The sequence below is a fragment of the Megascapheus bottae genome, chromosome 6, assembly GCF_031878675.1.
Source record: "Megascapheus bottae isolate mThoBot1 chromosome 6, mThoBot2.hap1, whole genome shotgun sequence".
In the NCBI taxonomy this organism is placed as follows: domain Eukaryota; kingdom Metazoa; phylum Chordata; class Mammalia; order Rodentia; family Geomyidae; genus Megascapheus; species Megascapheus bottae.
Window position 1 is genome coordinate 10,864,110 of NC_143514.1, and position 16,936 is coordinate 10,881,045.

Sequence of the window (16,936 nt, forward strand, 5' to 3'; positions counted from 1 at the left end):
CCTATACTAAATAGAACTACTTGAAAATAGGTAGAAAAGGTTAATATTGACCTGTTTTCTTGTGGATTTATTTTTAAAGCCTTGCTTTAAATTCTGCAGCCTGATGGAATGATAATGTAACACAATTTAGCTTAATATCTATTTTGTGTTAGATGGCAGTTTTATTAAGCAGAACCAATAATCACCCTTATTCAGAGTCATAATGGCCCATTATAAATGGTCTCATTTTCCCTAATTTTAATTTTACCTCTTAGAGTAAGCTTGTCTAGAATTGTTAAAATGGTTATACTCATTTTCTTTTATAAATATAATTTTAACAATCACTATGGAAACATAACTCACACAGTAGTTAAGTCCAACTTTTCACGTGTTTGATACAAACTATTTCAGTGTCTTGCTTTCTCTTAATTAAACTTTCAGATTACAAAATTCAAGGAATTACATTGCCATTCTTTGTGGACTAGAGTCCTAAAATTGAAACAGATAAACCTTCTTTCTGTGGTGCTACTTTTCTAATCTCTTGTATTTCTTAGGAAGGGGAACCAATTTGATTACGTTTTTTTTTTTAAAAAAAAAAAGAAATGGCTTGTCCATTTTGGCCTCCAAAATAAAGAGATTAATTATTTTTTTTTAGAAAGCTCAATGAAGTAAGTGAAAGTACATACATTTTGGCAATACTTTGGATAAGAAAGAGAATGAATTTGTTCCATAGATTCTGCAGTGCCAGGAGGGCCTTCAAGATTCATTAATTTTAAGGCAATTTTGAGCAACATTAATTATCTGTTTAATGCTGTGTTAATTACTGATCATCCTTTCATGTAAACCTCCACCATTCGTTTTATGAGTGAGTCACTATTTTTCCAAATTTATAGTGAGGAGTAAGTGTAAAGAAAAGGTTTTACATTCACACTAGTTACTCCTAGTGTGCACTGGCAGAACTGAAGCTTTTTTCCCACAACATCAGAATTTATATATAGTCAGAAAAATCCCAAAGGCTCTCAGTGCCTGAGAAGAGAGACAACAGGTCAGAAAAGTTTTTTTTTTTTTAAACTGGAGGCTGAAGGTCATCTCTGATACAATCTTTACCAGCTCTGTATTATTGTCCAGGGACCAGCATGCAACAATTGTTTAGAATTCAAGGAGAGTCCACTCTTTTCAGCTTCTGTCATGGGCACTCTAGGTGGCTCCTGTTGCTTTTGAGTAATAATTCTTTTTCATCTATACATGATTAAATATAGCTTTCTTCTACAAAATTTGTGCCTAGAAGAACGAAAGATGTGTTTTCTAGCACTCAGAAGTATGCGGGAAGAAATCAGTTCCATTCATGTCGACAAACATGGATGAAAACCTATGATACCATTGTGTAATTCAATATTTTATTGTATGCCCTTTACTTATTTATTCAATAAGCCATCCATGGATGTCAGAAACCTAGGATACACCAAGGTTACAGAGAATAAGAGGCAGGGTCTGTTCCGACACAGGGCATACTTCAGCTGGGAAGAAAAGCATTCACAAAAGAATGAGGTCAACAATAAAACAGTTATGGGTAAGAGGTTACCGAAGCAGAGCCTAGAAGCCAGCTTATCTGATCATTTTCTGAAATGATTATTTCAGATTCATTTACATACATGCATTGTTATGCCAAAAGGCCCTATAATGAGTATCCATAGCTTCATTCTTTCTGGCTTCTAATTTTTAAAGAAAAAAATACATTTAGTTTAAATAGAGAAACTCCATAGAGAAACAAAAATCATAAGTACTTTCACTGGGCATGGAATATACAGTTTAAGTCAGTGAATATTAATGCATTTTTAATTTTTTATTATTTTAAGTGGTTCCCATTCAACACATCTGTTTCCAAGAACAATGCTTTTTGATCAGTATCACCCCTCTCATCATTCTTCCTCATCCCTTCCAACCTCAACCATCCTCTAAAGTTTTGAAGTTTCAAAGGATCTGTATCACAAGACTACATACTCCCCCTACACTCATATTTGTAGTCTTATAGGAAAACTTCACGGAGAGTGGCACTTTTAAATGTCTTAGTTGAATCAATGAAAGAAAAATTATTTCTCAGTCTAACAGATGTTTGGGCTCTGGATTATAATCAAGCTTAATACATGGCAGTCATTGGAAAGCTGTTGATTCTGTCAATTTTGCAAAGTCTTTAAGAGAAAGCCAAACTAACCAAAGAAATTAATCATTTCTTTCAGTATGACTTGTGTGTACGAAACACTTGGTCAGAAATTGTGCTTATGGAAAAGTCCATCTCAGGTTCTTCCATCTGAGATTTTCTGCCATGTAGTTACAGCCACTGACTAATATAAAATAATGAAACCATCTTAGTTCTAGCACAGTTATTTGGTTATATTTTGAAGTGTCTATATTTAAACTGAAAAGATCATAGACATTAGATTTGGTTCTGTAGGTAAATTCTAAGTATTTTGCTATTTTTGAGCCTGGACAAATTTGTTTTTGTTTTTGTATTTGTTTTTAATTTTCTTCCTCACCAGAATTTAGTTTGTTAGCTAGAACATGAAGATAGCATAACAGCTGCTACCCACCTGATCAAGGGTAGTTTTTAAATCAATAGCTTCTTCTATCATTGGCTACAAATGCTATGCTGTGTGTGTAAGTGTGTGTGTGTGTGTGTGTGTGTGTGTGTGTTTAAATCATTTTGACACATTTTACAAGATTCCACCAGAGACCTTCTTTCAAAGTAAGTTAATGATTCTTATTCAAATTATTTCTTTGTTTGAGATATCAAACACCCCTGCCCAGCCATAGGGCTGACTCATTTGAGCTAACCACTCAAGATACGGGTTTCTTTTCTCCCAGTATGACACTTGGAGGAATTTTCTCATAGTCAGGGTGCAGAGCCATGTGCAGAATGCTGTTGATAATATACACATAGAGGAGAGGGCACTACAAAGGACCTGAAGACACGTTCGAAATGCATCAAGAAGCAGCATCTCATTGCCAAGCTACAGTTAAATTAGAGACACTATTTCATTTGGCATGGTCAGTTCAGTGTACCTGGTCAGAATTTGTGCTTGTCTTGGAATGTCCAGTTTTTCCCCCTGTGCTAATTTCAAGAGCATTGATCTTTCACTTTCTGGATTCTGCTTGTATTTTCTTTTAGGTACAGGACAGCTGTGACTCCCACTTGCCAGTGTTCACCATGGCTCACAAGAGGAGCAGTGCAGAGAGTGTGAATGAACGCCTCTGGGATAGTCAGTCCTTCCCTCTCACAATCAAGCAGGTTTGTAGATTTGTCCCTGCTGAGTCACTGAACCATCTTCATACACACACACACACACACACACACACACACACACACACACACACACAAACACACACACACACACACACACACGACCACATTTTGTGTGGCATGCTCTTCGGAGTAAATCACAGAGATTATGGGTGACACTACAAATTATCGTGGGTCGTTGTCTTATTTATAGATTAAAGGACAATTACAGCTTTCTCTGATTTGCATGCTGACATCTTAGTTAATTGTGTTATTTGCTTCTTTTTAATCCACATTGTCGCCTTAGATCTGCTGTGTTGTTTTTTTTCCCCTTTAGTATTCTTTGTCTTGCTAGATTGTTTATTTTCTCTAAGGGGCAGAATAACTGCTTTTTGTAACTATTATTTGAAAGATATGAAGTGTGCACCTAATTATCCTTTGAAGAACATCAGAAGAAAATGCAGTTGAACAAATGAGTGAACACTAGGAAAGGATTACTAGGTAATTAGAGCATTTCTGGAAGCCCTGGTGACTGATAGGCTTTCTTGTTGCTGTCATATTTTTCCTCTAGGTTACCTTTTTTCTTTTTTTGTTCAGTAAAGATTTTCAAGCCTATAATTAGTAACCTTGATCTTCCTGTTTCAAAAAAGTAATATAGGGCATGCATGAGCTCAGATAAATGTTATCAACTAAGAATTAATTAATTTATGAAGGTTTTTAAATGTATTTGTTCATTTATGTAAAAAGAAAAATATGAGATATAGAATCTATTTTTGTGCTTAACATGTAACATGAAAAGGAAACCATCAAATTAAATCTCTACCAAGTCCCCAAATGGAATCACAAATGTAAGTAAAAAGCATAGACCCAAGGGAAAAGCAGTAAGGCAAAGAAGAATTAATTAATTCAGTTATCTATCATAAAATAATCGAGAACATACTTTGTATCAGGGATAGTAGTTTTCCTCCAGACACCTTCTTTATTAAGAAAGGTGCTCGTGTAAATGCAGAACTTACTGACACCAGTTCAGGGTATCTGGATCTTAAACAGATCCATGACAGGGCTCTGAGAACTCAGACCACTGAGCTCAATGGATCATCCAATCTAGAAGACATCTCATATATCTGTTTTAAGTTGGAATACATTCAGATTGTCATCAGGAAAAAAAATGTTTTTGTTCTTTTGTGGTGCTACTGGAGTTTGAACTCAGACCTGGGCACTGCCACTGAACTTTTGTGTTTAATGCTCGTGCTTTGCTATGGGAAAGGCAGCTCCACTTCTCGCTTTTTGATGGTTAATTGGAGATAAATTTCACAGACTTCCTGCCCAGCCTGGCTTTAAATGTTGAGCTTTGGATCTCAGCCACTTTAGTAGCTGAGGTTAAAGACATGAGCTACTGGCACCTGAATAGAGAATTTTCGTCCTTCTTTCCCCTCCTTTCTTTTATTCTTTCTTTCTCTCTCTTTCATTCTTAACTTTTGTGCTGCCTTGGTTTAATTCCTTATCTACAAATTTCTCTAGAGGTAGAATGAATAATAGAGTATGATACATAATACAATAAAGGGAAGGTCATTGGAAAAATAAAATATAATTTAAAGGAGTCCTTCAATGCTAAATTGGGGAAGTGACTCCAAAGTCAGAAACATGCTTGTGAAAACCCAGTAACTTTGGCATTGTCAGTCTGATCCGCAACTCTCTTCTAATTTACTCACACCTTCCTTTAGGGGAAAATTGACAAGACTGTTTCTGTATCTTGAAAATGGCTGCCACTCTCCCAAATTTTTCCTGTAAGATATCTCATAATAGGATGTAAGATCAACTTCAATGGGAGAGACATAACACAGTGTTTCATTCGTTTGTTTATTTTGGAAATAATATTCTGGGAAGTCCTACATGCTTCTATTTTACCTTTTATTTTTAGTACTATTCCTGAGAATTTAACTGAGGGCCTAGGCAGTGTCCCTGAGTGTTTTTGCTCAAGGCTCGTACTTTATCACTTGAGCCACAGTCGTACTTCTGGCTTTTTGCTGGTTAATTGGAGAAAAGAGTGTCACCTGCTTTCCATCCCAGGATGGCTTTGAACTGTGGGCATCAGCCTTCTGAGTAGCTAGGATTACAGGTGTAAGCCACTGGCTTCTGGCCTTATGTGGGTTTTATGCATAGAGCTTTCTGGTTGGAGATGCGTGCCTCTGTCTACTGCAATCAGTAATATCTCCTTGTCAGCCATCATTCCTCTACAAAGAGAATGAACTGTAAATAAATATATAAAAGCATTTCATCATTTGTAGAAGATTACGAAAGAAATGACTGCCATTTCTGAATGAATTATTTATTCATTATTTTCCCACATAAAATATTCCCTAAAACATTAAATGCACAGTTTTGGGTAATGTAATGGCACTTTTAAATAGAAAGGTTTTAGACCTTATTTTAAATATTATGCTATTGAAAAAATATGCCTGCATAATTCTGGTTTTCTTGCTAAAAGTGAACCCTAGAGAGCTATCTTTCTGATGTATTCATGGTGTTTGCATTCACATGTCCAAATAGGACTAGATATATATAAGTTCTTGATTCATGGTTTTGAAGCCATGAATGGGATTACTGATGAATGCTTGATAGTTGTTAAGACATTTTGCCTGTTGTGGGACTTGAACTCAGGGCCTTGTACTCCTATTTGGCCTAGAATTGGACTAAACCATCTAACTGGCTCCTTGATCCACTGGCAATGAGATGTTCCTGCCTGGGCTAGTTTTGACTGGTGCTCCAAAATCTCAGTCTTCTGAGTGGTGAAGTCACCAACAAAAGCCATTTTTCTCTGGCTTTTGACAGAACTGGGTTTTGAACCCAGAGATTCTTATTTGCTAAGTAGGTACTCTGTTACTTGAATCACACTTCCCGTATCTACCTATTTTAAATGAACATGTTTTTTCAACCCAACTGTTTTAATCTATTATTCTCATTTGCTTTGAATGAATGAATAATATTTTTGTTTGTTTGAATTTCTTCCTTTCTCCTGATGCCTGCTCTCAATTTTCTCCTGGATAGCCTATTTTACCATAATACTATCAGGAAATCCTGCTCTAATCCTCAAGATCCTTTACATGTCTTTATTAACTGTATTTTTGATCATTTGCTGTGTAGCAGGCTCAACTCAAGGTATTGAGGAACTAATCTCTGACTTCAGTCTACTTATTGATCACAACATATCATGGAACCTGAAAGTGATCATCTTAAAGGGTTATTATTATTCTTGTTAAATAAGTCCCTGTGTCTTCTGATGCAAAGGATGGTTTTAGAATATTGAGTAGCACTTCTGACATTATAGGACACACAAATCCTTCACTGAGGAAATGATTCTGAGTCTGGCTCCAATCGCTTATGCTAAAATGTCCCATCATTTTAAGTAGAAATACTGCATTTATTTTTACTTTCTTTTTACTGTATGTTTTTCTGTTCCCTTTGACAATTTACATATCTCAAGCTATGGAAATATTTTAAGCTTGCACACATTTCTAGCAGGGTGGGCAAATGGAAAAAATGTGTAGGCTTTGGAAATTCAAATGAACTTAGTTTCCAATCAAATTTCTAGGTGTTAGACCAAGGAAAAGTGGTCTAGTGTACCTGGGACTCAATCTTTCACAGCTGTAAAATGGAATAAGTGCTCCTGCTTCACATGTTGTGAAGCTAAGTGAAAAACAAATGAGGATTAGAGTGCCTGGGTGCATAAAATCTACACATTAAAATGGTTGTGTGATTTATCTGCATCTTATGGTACACAGAGAAACAGAGACATAAGGCACTGAAGATGACTCCTAAAAAATATTCTTATGGAAACATGAAATTGTTTATAGAAACTTGAGCTGAAACTGCCATCATCTCAAATATTTAATGTTTCTATAATATGCTCTCCAATCAGGCATATCTCTAATCTCCTTATTTATTTTTACTATTACTGTTAAAAACTACATGTATTAAGTCAAGTCTTATATTTCTTGGGATTTCATTTCTGTGTAGTATTATCCTTCTTCTTAAGAACAGGTGATAGTTCTTGCAATTGAAAAATAAAGTTTACATTTGCCCATGGAAGGTGTTTTGAAGACAAAGTCAACCAAATTAAAACAAACCAGACATGGGGAACATGCTTATAATTGCAGCATTCTGAAGGCTGAGTCAGGAGAATCACAAGTTTGAGGCCAGCCCAACTAAAAGAGGGTGATCTGTTTCAAAACAAATAAACAAGCAAGCAGACAAATAAGAATAAGGAAATAAGTTCCACTGCTAAAAACTTCATGTATAAAAATGGTAATCAAACTAGTAAGCCTGAGTTAAGACATTAAACTTGTTTCTGATCTATTTGTTTTACTAAAGAGTATACTAATGTAGATGCTTTTAAAATGAAAATTTTGTATGGTCATTGTTCTTGTTGGCTGTATTAGGGTTCCAGGATTTGGAATTAGAGGTTTAGTTTACTGTGGTGTCTTTCTTTAACACTTTGAGCCATGCTTCTAGCACAGCTTTTTGCTGATTATTTTGGACATGGACTACAAAGAACCTTCTGCGTCGGCTAGCCTTAAACTTTGATTCTTCAAAATCTCAGACTCTTAAATAAGGATTACAGGAGTCAGCATGAGTAACGAGGTGGAAACTGAGGTATTTCTTTATAAATTTTTGTTCTTTTTTTGTCCCAGTCCTGGGGCTTGAACTTAGGGCCTGAGTGTTATCCCTGAGCTTTTGTGCTCAAAGACAGTGCTCAACTGCTTGAGTCACAGCTCCATTTCTGGCTTTGTGTGTGTGTGTGTGTGTGTGTGTGTGTGTGTGTGTGTGTTTAATTGGAGATAAGGGTGTCACAGACTTTTCTGCCTGAGTCAGCTTTGAATATCAGCTTGCTGGCTAGCTAGGATTACAGGCATGAACCACTGGCACATGGAGAAAACTGAATTATCTTCGAAGGCCAAGAAATCATGGCAATTAATGAGAGTATGGTTCCATAGAAGACAGAAACTTGTCATAAAATGTGAATGTGAATTAAGAAAATAGAATTTTACAATATTTTCATAGTCAAGTAGAGGCCATTCTTTGGTCTCTAGTCTCACCTATGCTTCGAGTTTTAAAAATATGACACAGATGATCTTTTTATTAGCAGTGTTTTAAATGGCCATAGGATGGTACAATTAACCTTTAAACACAGAAAGTTATGACATCAAAATAAATATCCTAACCCTTATTTATCAGAGTGAGGATGATTTTATCATTCACCATATGGCAAACATAAAAGTTTTAGTGTGTTTAATGACTCATCATATTTACCTGAGATCATTAGAAGATAATTATGCCATATACAAGCATGCATTTAAACTAGTAGATTGTGCTGGGCACTGGCGGCTCACATCTGTAATACTAACTACTCAAGAGGCCGAGACCTGAGGATCATGACACAAAGCCAGGAAAGTCCATGAGACTATTCTCTCCAATGAACTAGTAAAAAGCGAGAAGTGGAGCTGAGGCTCAAGTGGAGCTTGACCCAACGACACATCCAGGCTCTGAGTTCAAGCCTCAGGACAAACACAATAAAATAAAATAAAATAAAAAAGTAGCTGATTTAGAAAAAGAAGTAATCTTCCTCCCTGGAGTTTGTAAACCCTGTTTATATGTATTTTATTATGCTTTGTATAATCCCAGTTCTAATCACAATCTGACATATATATTGTACAGCAGAATGTTTATGCATCGTTGTGTTGAATGAAAATAGTACCTGGATATTGCATTGGGGATAAAAAGAGAAGATGACTCCTGTGAGAAAATAAAAACTTGGAAAGGCCTAGGCCCCAGGCTTAAGCACAAGTTTCTAATCATTGCAGTCATCAACTAAGGTTGCCAGACTACACACATCGGAATGTACTACCACACCAGCTGGAGCTCTGCATTGGACTGGAACAAAAGGGTAAGATTAAAAATAGCACAGATGATGATGATGATGATGATGATGATGATGATGATGATGATGATTTGTGTGTGTGTGTGTGTGTGTGTGTGTGTGTTTGTGTGTGCGCGCCAGTGCTGGGGCTTGAACTCAAACATTCATACTTTCACTTGGCTTTTTCCATGCAAGGCTGACACTCTACTACCTGAGCCTCTTCCCGGCTCCCAGCTGCTTATTGGTAATTGGTGATAAGAGTGTCACAAACTTTTCTGCCTGGGTTGGCTTGGAACCACAATCCTCAGAACAAAATCTCTTGAATAATTAAAAGTACAGGCATAAACCATCAGACCCAACCAGATGTTCTGTTTTGTTTAGTTTTCTTGAGCCGTCATTATAACAGGAGCTATTCATGTATTTTTATCTTAGGTTTGTTTTATTAAAATTGATTGCTTCTAATGTCATTGATAATGAGAGACAAGCATTTGTGCTGTAGAGCAAGGCAAAAATGTGACTCTGTTCACACTGGCATGAGCACCCAGTTTTTTAAAAATGGGGTTCAAAGTAGCAAGCTGAGTTTCTATTCATGATTTACAGGAAAAAAAGTAAGGGGACAAGTCTATACATCTTTGATATATTTCAGTATAGTATGTATTTCTTTTTAGTTTAAATATAGTGCTTTCTTTTTCTCTTCTAACATGGGCATAACAATGATAATCTCTAAGACAGAACCCACAATGGTAGCCAGTTTAACTTTAGGGAAAATGTCTGTAGAGGGACTCAAGAGACCAGAAAGACAGACAGACAGACAGACAGACAGACAGACGGGGAGAATGAAAGAGATAGACAAGAGAGTCAGGCACAGAGAGGCTTATGGATCAGTTTCCCTTAGAGCATTGAAAATTTAACAATCCTTCCTGTCTAGAAATTGTTATATGTGGCTTTAATCTCTCCTACCACAATGCAGCTTCATTTTCTCTTTTTATGTCTGGGAAAGCATATGGCCCCAGGAGTGAAAGAACTCTCCAACTACAACGGTGCAGAGATGCCACACTATAAAATGAAATCTCTTCTGCTTGTTTTATGGCCCCTAAATTTTAGAAATAGCATCCAATAGTGTACAATTAAAAAAGAACAAACAAAGAGTTGAAAGTAAAACTCGACTTTGCTCTTCCAGAAAGAAGATTCTGTCTGGCTATGGTGGATAGATTAGTTAAGTAGACTGGCTTTCTTAAGCTTTATAAAAACACAAGACAAATTAGAAGTTGTGAATCATCATTGGGCTATCTGGACACATGGATCCTTTTGCAATGGATTCCCCTGTTCTTCTTGCTTTCATAAATAATTTTGTCTATGTGTATTTTCTGATACATTATCCTGCTTGTACCTCTCCAATAATCACACCAGTTTGGAAGACAGCATCTTTGCATCAGGCAAAGAGACAGGCCTGCTCTGTCTGTGGGCCATGTTTCAAGAACAGCTTTTGAGCTTTTGTGACTTTTACACCAGTGTGAAATTGCATCACAATTACAGAAAAATACCCAGGCTGTGATCCTTTTGTCTCACACTCCTTAATGGCAGCTTTTGTAGTCCAAATGACTTATCAAAACCAAATCTTCTTTGAGGAGCTTACAGACATGGGTTTGAGGGTATTGTAACTCAGTGGATTTCGAAATGATAGGAAGTTTTGGAGAAGCTGTTGGCTTTCCTGTGGGTAGCCTTTCAGTCCGCATTTCCTCTTTGTGTTTCCAATGGGATTTTCCTCATTCATACAAGACACATTGAATTTGTTCCCCATTTATTTGGGTATGTAGACAGACACAAAACTACTCACAGTTGCTAACATTTATAACATTTCTACTGGTTGCTGATAGCTGTACTTGTATTAAATTTACTCTATCAGAGGCTTATTGAAAACAATTCATTGACTTAAACAGAATCAAAATGTCTAGAAATGATTGGAAAACACAAAAGTGTACAACCACACAATTCTACATTTATTTTTGCCAGTCCTGAGGCTTGAATTTGGGGCCTGAGCACTATCCTTGGACTTTCTCAAAGCTAGAGCTCTACCACTTAAGCCACAGCACCACTTCCAGCTTTTCTGTGTATGTGGTACTGAGGAATTGAACCCAGGTTTTTGTGCATGATAGGCAAGCACTCTACCACTAGGCCAAACTCATGGCTGATTCTAAAATTTTTAAGGGAACTAAACAAGGTGAATTGGAACTGTCTCATATTTTACCTGGAAGTTATGCTGCTTCTTAGGGGGTTTTTTTGTTATTGTTGTTTAAACGGTTAATTGAATTCTAAACACTGGGACACTGCAGAAGAAAACCTGTCTGTCAATCTGTGGTCTTTGAATTTTGCCTAGAGAAAGATTTCCAGATAAATAACATACAAAAAAATTTCCACTCATAAATAATGTTACTTAAATTAATTGCCAGAACATTCCCAAATGTTTCCTATTAGGCATTTGTGAAACTTTGAGTTGGTACAAATTACAAGTTATGATTCTTCTTGTAACCACCTCTGATCAAATTCGAATTATTTGAACATGTTTCTGCTACATAGATTTTGCTAACTTTTTCTCTAGTCCTGTTTTTAGCTAATGAAAATACTATCGTGTCTGTGAATATAGTAGGTCTGATATTTTTACTGTTTGATAGCTAATTTGAATTAACATATTTTGTCATTATGTAAATTTAATTTAGATAAGCTTCCATTAAAGTGGGATCAGTTTTTAAAGAAATCACAAATTTTACTTTTTCTGTATACCTAATTAGTTCAGCAATTCAGTACCACATCATATGGGAAAATAAATGATTGGTTGCTAGAGTAGAAAGAGTTCAAGATAATTTTGTGATCCCATCATTGAATGATATCATTATATCTTCTGATTTCTATATCTAAAGGTAGATGAAAGATGTAAAGCACAGATTAGGGTTTTTGGTTTGTGTCTGTACTGGTCGTACTGAATGTTGATCTTAGGGCTTCACATTCATTACTCTGTGGCTCATCCCTCAGGCATAACTTTCTTCTGGTTATTTTAGGAGATTGAGTCTCACAAAGTATTCTTCCAGGTCTGGCTTCAAATTATAATTCTGCCAAGTAGCTAAGATTACAGGTGTACACCATTGGTGCCAACCCAGATGATTTAAAAAAATCACCATCACCTAAATTTCCATCCAATTCATTCAGAAGTTATTCAGAAAACTACTGTTTTGATTTAGCACCATTTGGTAAAGATAATTATCACAACTATGTCTAAAACTGTTTCTACAATCTGAATAGATTAGTTCTTGCTTCATCTCTGGCTGAAAAATCCTGCCCATTTATCAATATATGCCAGACACTAACATCATTTAACTAAAATTAGAATTCACAACAAACATAAATATCATAGTGTGATTAACACTTTCACATGGACAGTGGGAATTGATTGATAAACTCCCTGAAACTTCAACTTAATAAAATGCATCAACAGCTTTAAGCTCTTTATCTCATCTGGGATAAATTAGCCATAAAAACAACAATTGAAAAAAAAAACGAAAAGATGTAGCTCAAGTGATATAGTTCCAGCCTTAAGTGAATAAGCCAAGTGAGAGTATAAGACCCAAATACTAGGAAAATAAACACATTACAAGAAATAAAGACATAGCAGGGCACAGCGGTTCATGCCTATAATCCTACCTAATCTGGAAGCCAAGATCTGAGGATCGAGGTTCAAAGCCTATCTGGGCAATAAAGCACTAAAGACCCTGAGACTCTTATCTCCAATTAACCACTAGAAAACCAGAAGTGGCGCTGCGGCTCCATGGGTATTTACACATACATATACACATCTATTTCTAACTATACGATGTATAACAACTTCAAAGAAGATAAGCTGACCAATCTGTTCCTTACAATTATTTTATACTTACACAATTTAAAATGTTACATAAAATTATAATTTCTAAAACTTCACTTAAATGGTGGACTTGCAGCCTGGTGGTGGTTCAACACTTAGTTTTATCCTCTGATGGGAACTAACAGACAGCACCTCATCCTGGTCCATTTTATCCTACACTTCTGACAAATTAGCTTATATGTGGCAGGGTGATTGTTGTCATTATTATGTACAGCTAGGCCATTGCTTAATATGTAGTCAAACTTCCAATGCTTTTTTTGTTTTTGGTCAAGTGTAAAACAATGAGAAAGAAATTCTCTCAGGTGTACAAGTACCAAAGCCAAGTCTGAGAATTGCTAAAGGATCTTTACTTTGTGCTAAGACTTATGATATCTTACTATATCACCATCAATCTGGGAATTACAGAAATGGAACAAAAGGATATTTGTAGAATAGTGGGAGGGAGAGAACTTATTCTACTAGATGATTCTGTTCATAGTAAATACCACAGGAAAGGTCTTTATCTCACTTCAAGATACTTAAATAGATACAAGTATGCAAAATATTTATTAATTTACTTGCACTGAGTCACTGTATATGAAATTTACTCAGTATCTGACATATCTTGGTCCCATGTGCAAACAGTACAGGAAGAAGTTGAACAGAATACTGAGTGAGAGAATGAATAAAATGCACTTTATGGATCTTTCAGCATCTCTGCTTTGTCTTTCACTCATAGCTAAGTCATTAGTTCAATCTGTTCTGTGGTCTGGATGGTTTCCTGTTAAAAATTATGCAGTACAAGCCAGAAATCAAACTAATTTTGTTTAACATATTTTTAACATTTCCAGAAGTTAAAAAAATTCAAGTGAATAGGAAAAAAATGCTATGGAGTCTCAGGAGAATAGGCATTCTAAAAGGCACCTAATTAATAACCTTATTTTATACATTTTCCTGTTTGTAATACACTTATAGGCCCCTACATTGTCAGTGGCAATGATGATGAATTTTCATAAAGAATACAAATTTTATTTTTACCAGCACAATATGACTTTTATAACCTTTGGCTACTACACTTTTATTGGGTGCTTAGCAACTGAATCTATTTGTTTAGTAATGCCTATTTTAAGAAACAAAGCACATTCAACAGAAATTAGGGAAAAAAAAACTCGCAACAATTTAGTTTGTATATTGATTGATGCCCATTAACTGTTTACTGAGATAGTTAAACATTCCTCAAAACAATTTTATGAATAAAGTATTTGCATAATCATAGGCATAAGGCATACATAATGAGTCAGATATTCAGCAAGTGCTTACATGTAGAATTTTATGTGTATTTCATGTATAGGCTTTCATGGGTCCAAGAGACTGAAATTATATATTTATTTTGGAGTAAAATTTTCACCGAAGAGCGAAATAAAACAACTGAACATGATGTGTGTGTGTGGGTTAAAGTAAAGCTATTTGAAAATAATTTTTAGGGTTTTCAATTACTCAATAATATGCAGTATCACTATCTGGTAATGATAAGTATCAGTTTTATTTATAACTCCAAGCACAAAACACAGTGACTGATCGTTTTTAAAAGAAAAAGGAAAAAAGGAAATAAGAATTTTTTTTTCCCAGTCACTATGTCATTGCTGGTTAAAGAAAAGCACAAGAGTTCATTGTGTGCTACAAAGAGAACGGCATCAGAGTGTCTTCTTGGTAGGAAGGGAGAGCTGCCTGAAACACAGAATGCATTAAAATAGTCATTTTTCAGTGCTATGTAAATACTATGGACATTTTAAATTCAACAATACGCAGAATCAGCAGATAGAGACAGTTTTAAATTTGCTAAAAAAAATCAATAGAAGAGCAGTAAAATGCAATTTTCCTAAACCAGTCTGTAACTTCAAGTGAGATGAACCATTCTTGAAGCAGCCGAGTTTTTTTTTTTAAATAGGGCTTAAGAAAGTGGATTTAACATTGTTTCATTGTATTAGTGAACAAAACAAGTGGGGTGATGCTTTGAGGTATTATCTGCATTATATTTTAATAGCTTCACAGCTTCATATGTATATTTTATGCTCATTTCAGAAACTTAATTGCTATTCTACTCTAATTATTATTTGTTTTCTCATAATAACCAGTGAGAAATCTGTACTCTGACTTCCGTAAAAAATGTATTCACATTGAGTAGCAGTTATTCAATATGCATTCTGCTCTTGCTGTCTCAGAGAAAAAGTTTTAAATAATGTATGGTGGGTTCCTTTGTAATGAGGTACTCTCTTTCTTTTTAAAAATATCTTGTTGTGATTTTGTTTATTTAGAGGAAATATTACTTGAAGGGTCACAGAGGATATCAAGGTCTCACCAATGCCAAATAATTTATCTATAAATCTTTCAATGTGAAGGTGGACACCTTTCAAAATGCTTGAGCATTTAATTGGCATAGTAAATTTCAGAACCGTGGGTAGACTGATGAGGTAGGAAGAGTCATAGAATTGTATGTGTAGAAGAAGAGCTGAATGAATAACTTTTTCTTCCTTATTAAATATTAAAGAAATCAAGAGAGAGCGGGGGGAGGGACTTATTTGACAGCTGTGGTCACTTCTTTTTTGTTTCCAAGGTGATAAAAAATTCCTTCATGAAGCACAAGTTCTCTTTTGTCTTGAGTCGAGTATTCCAATGCTGCTGTTTCCTTAAAGCTGATTTCAGGTCTGAAAACCATGGGGAGAAGGAAGAAATCGTGTCTGAAGAGCCAGAGCTTTTTCATCATTGAAGTGCAGTGGGACTTCTAAGTCTGATTTCTAAACTAGGCTATGTTGAAATAATAAAAACAAAACATCTAAGCAAATGTTATTTTAATAGAAGAGCATCTGCCCTAAAGTCATCTGTCTTCCTAAATGTTTCCTGCCTGTGACATCTCTCACACCTTCTAGCACACTTGACTTGCTTTGGTATTGATATTTATTTTGTGCATTTCTTTTTATTGCCTGCACACTTTGCTATTACAGCCTGTCAGGTCCTTTGTCAACTGATGGCATTTGCGATGTATGTCTAGAAGCTTTAAGAGGTAACAGCCACACATCCTGGATTCTTAATCTAGAGAAAATGATTGACCAAAATTCTGCAATAGTCTCCCAACTTAAGACACTAGCATGTTCATTTCACCTGTTTTTTTTTTTTTACAGAGCCTGTCATTATTATTGACATGCTTCTGCTTTTATGGCCCCAGGACACATGAGTGATTTGTGTGGCATGACATTTTTAATTCTTAATTCTATAGCCTATCACCACACTTCTCATTAGCTATTACAGGCTTTGAGAGGCTCTGCTAGCAGTTGGTCAATGGCTGGTCAGTAATTCAGAGGTGTCAAATTCCCTTTTGGTCAGTAAAAGAAAATAAAATAAGAATCATCGTTGTTTCTGGACTTCATTAGCTAAATGAAATCATGAAGACTTGGCATCCATCTGATGCTTAGGGGTTGATAATTTTTGTTTTGTGTGGGGGACTTGCACTTCATTTCATTACTATTTTCGAATATGTGTTATGATTTGCTTATCTTACTATGCTTTCAACAAACAGTACTATTGAAATGCAGTAACAGATTTTAGAGTCGTTGTTACAAAGCACAACAATGAAATATATTGCTCTTTCATACATTATTAAATATGTCTGAATATTTAATACTCAAAAATTCTACCTGATTAGGAAAATTAATGAATATATTTGATACACAGAGAGGTATAGCATACTTATGGAATTTTAATTTTCTAGGAATAATTTAATTTCTTATTAGAGTTTTTTTAAGAGGCTATCCATTCTGCAAAAGTTTGAAGCAATGAAATGTAGTAGCAGAAATTATCAAAGACATTGTCT

The 16,936-nt window shown here is 35.4% G+C and overlaps 1 long non-coding RNA gene across 1 annotated transcript in view; it reads left to right on the top strand.

Annotated features, from left to right (window-relative positions):
- LOC150061366 (uncharacterized) overlaps positions 1-3,206 on the top strand; it is a 30,694-nt gene extending 27,488 nt beyond the window's left edge. Inside the window, exon 3 of the long non-coding RNA XR_016535812.1 lies at positions 3,146-3,206. This is a non-coding gene — a long non-coding RNA (uncharacterized LOC150061366). The remainder of the gene's footprint in view (positions 1-3,145) is intronic.
- The last annotated feature ends 13,730 nt before the right edge of the window (positions 3,207-16,936 follow it).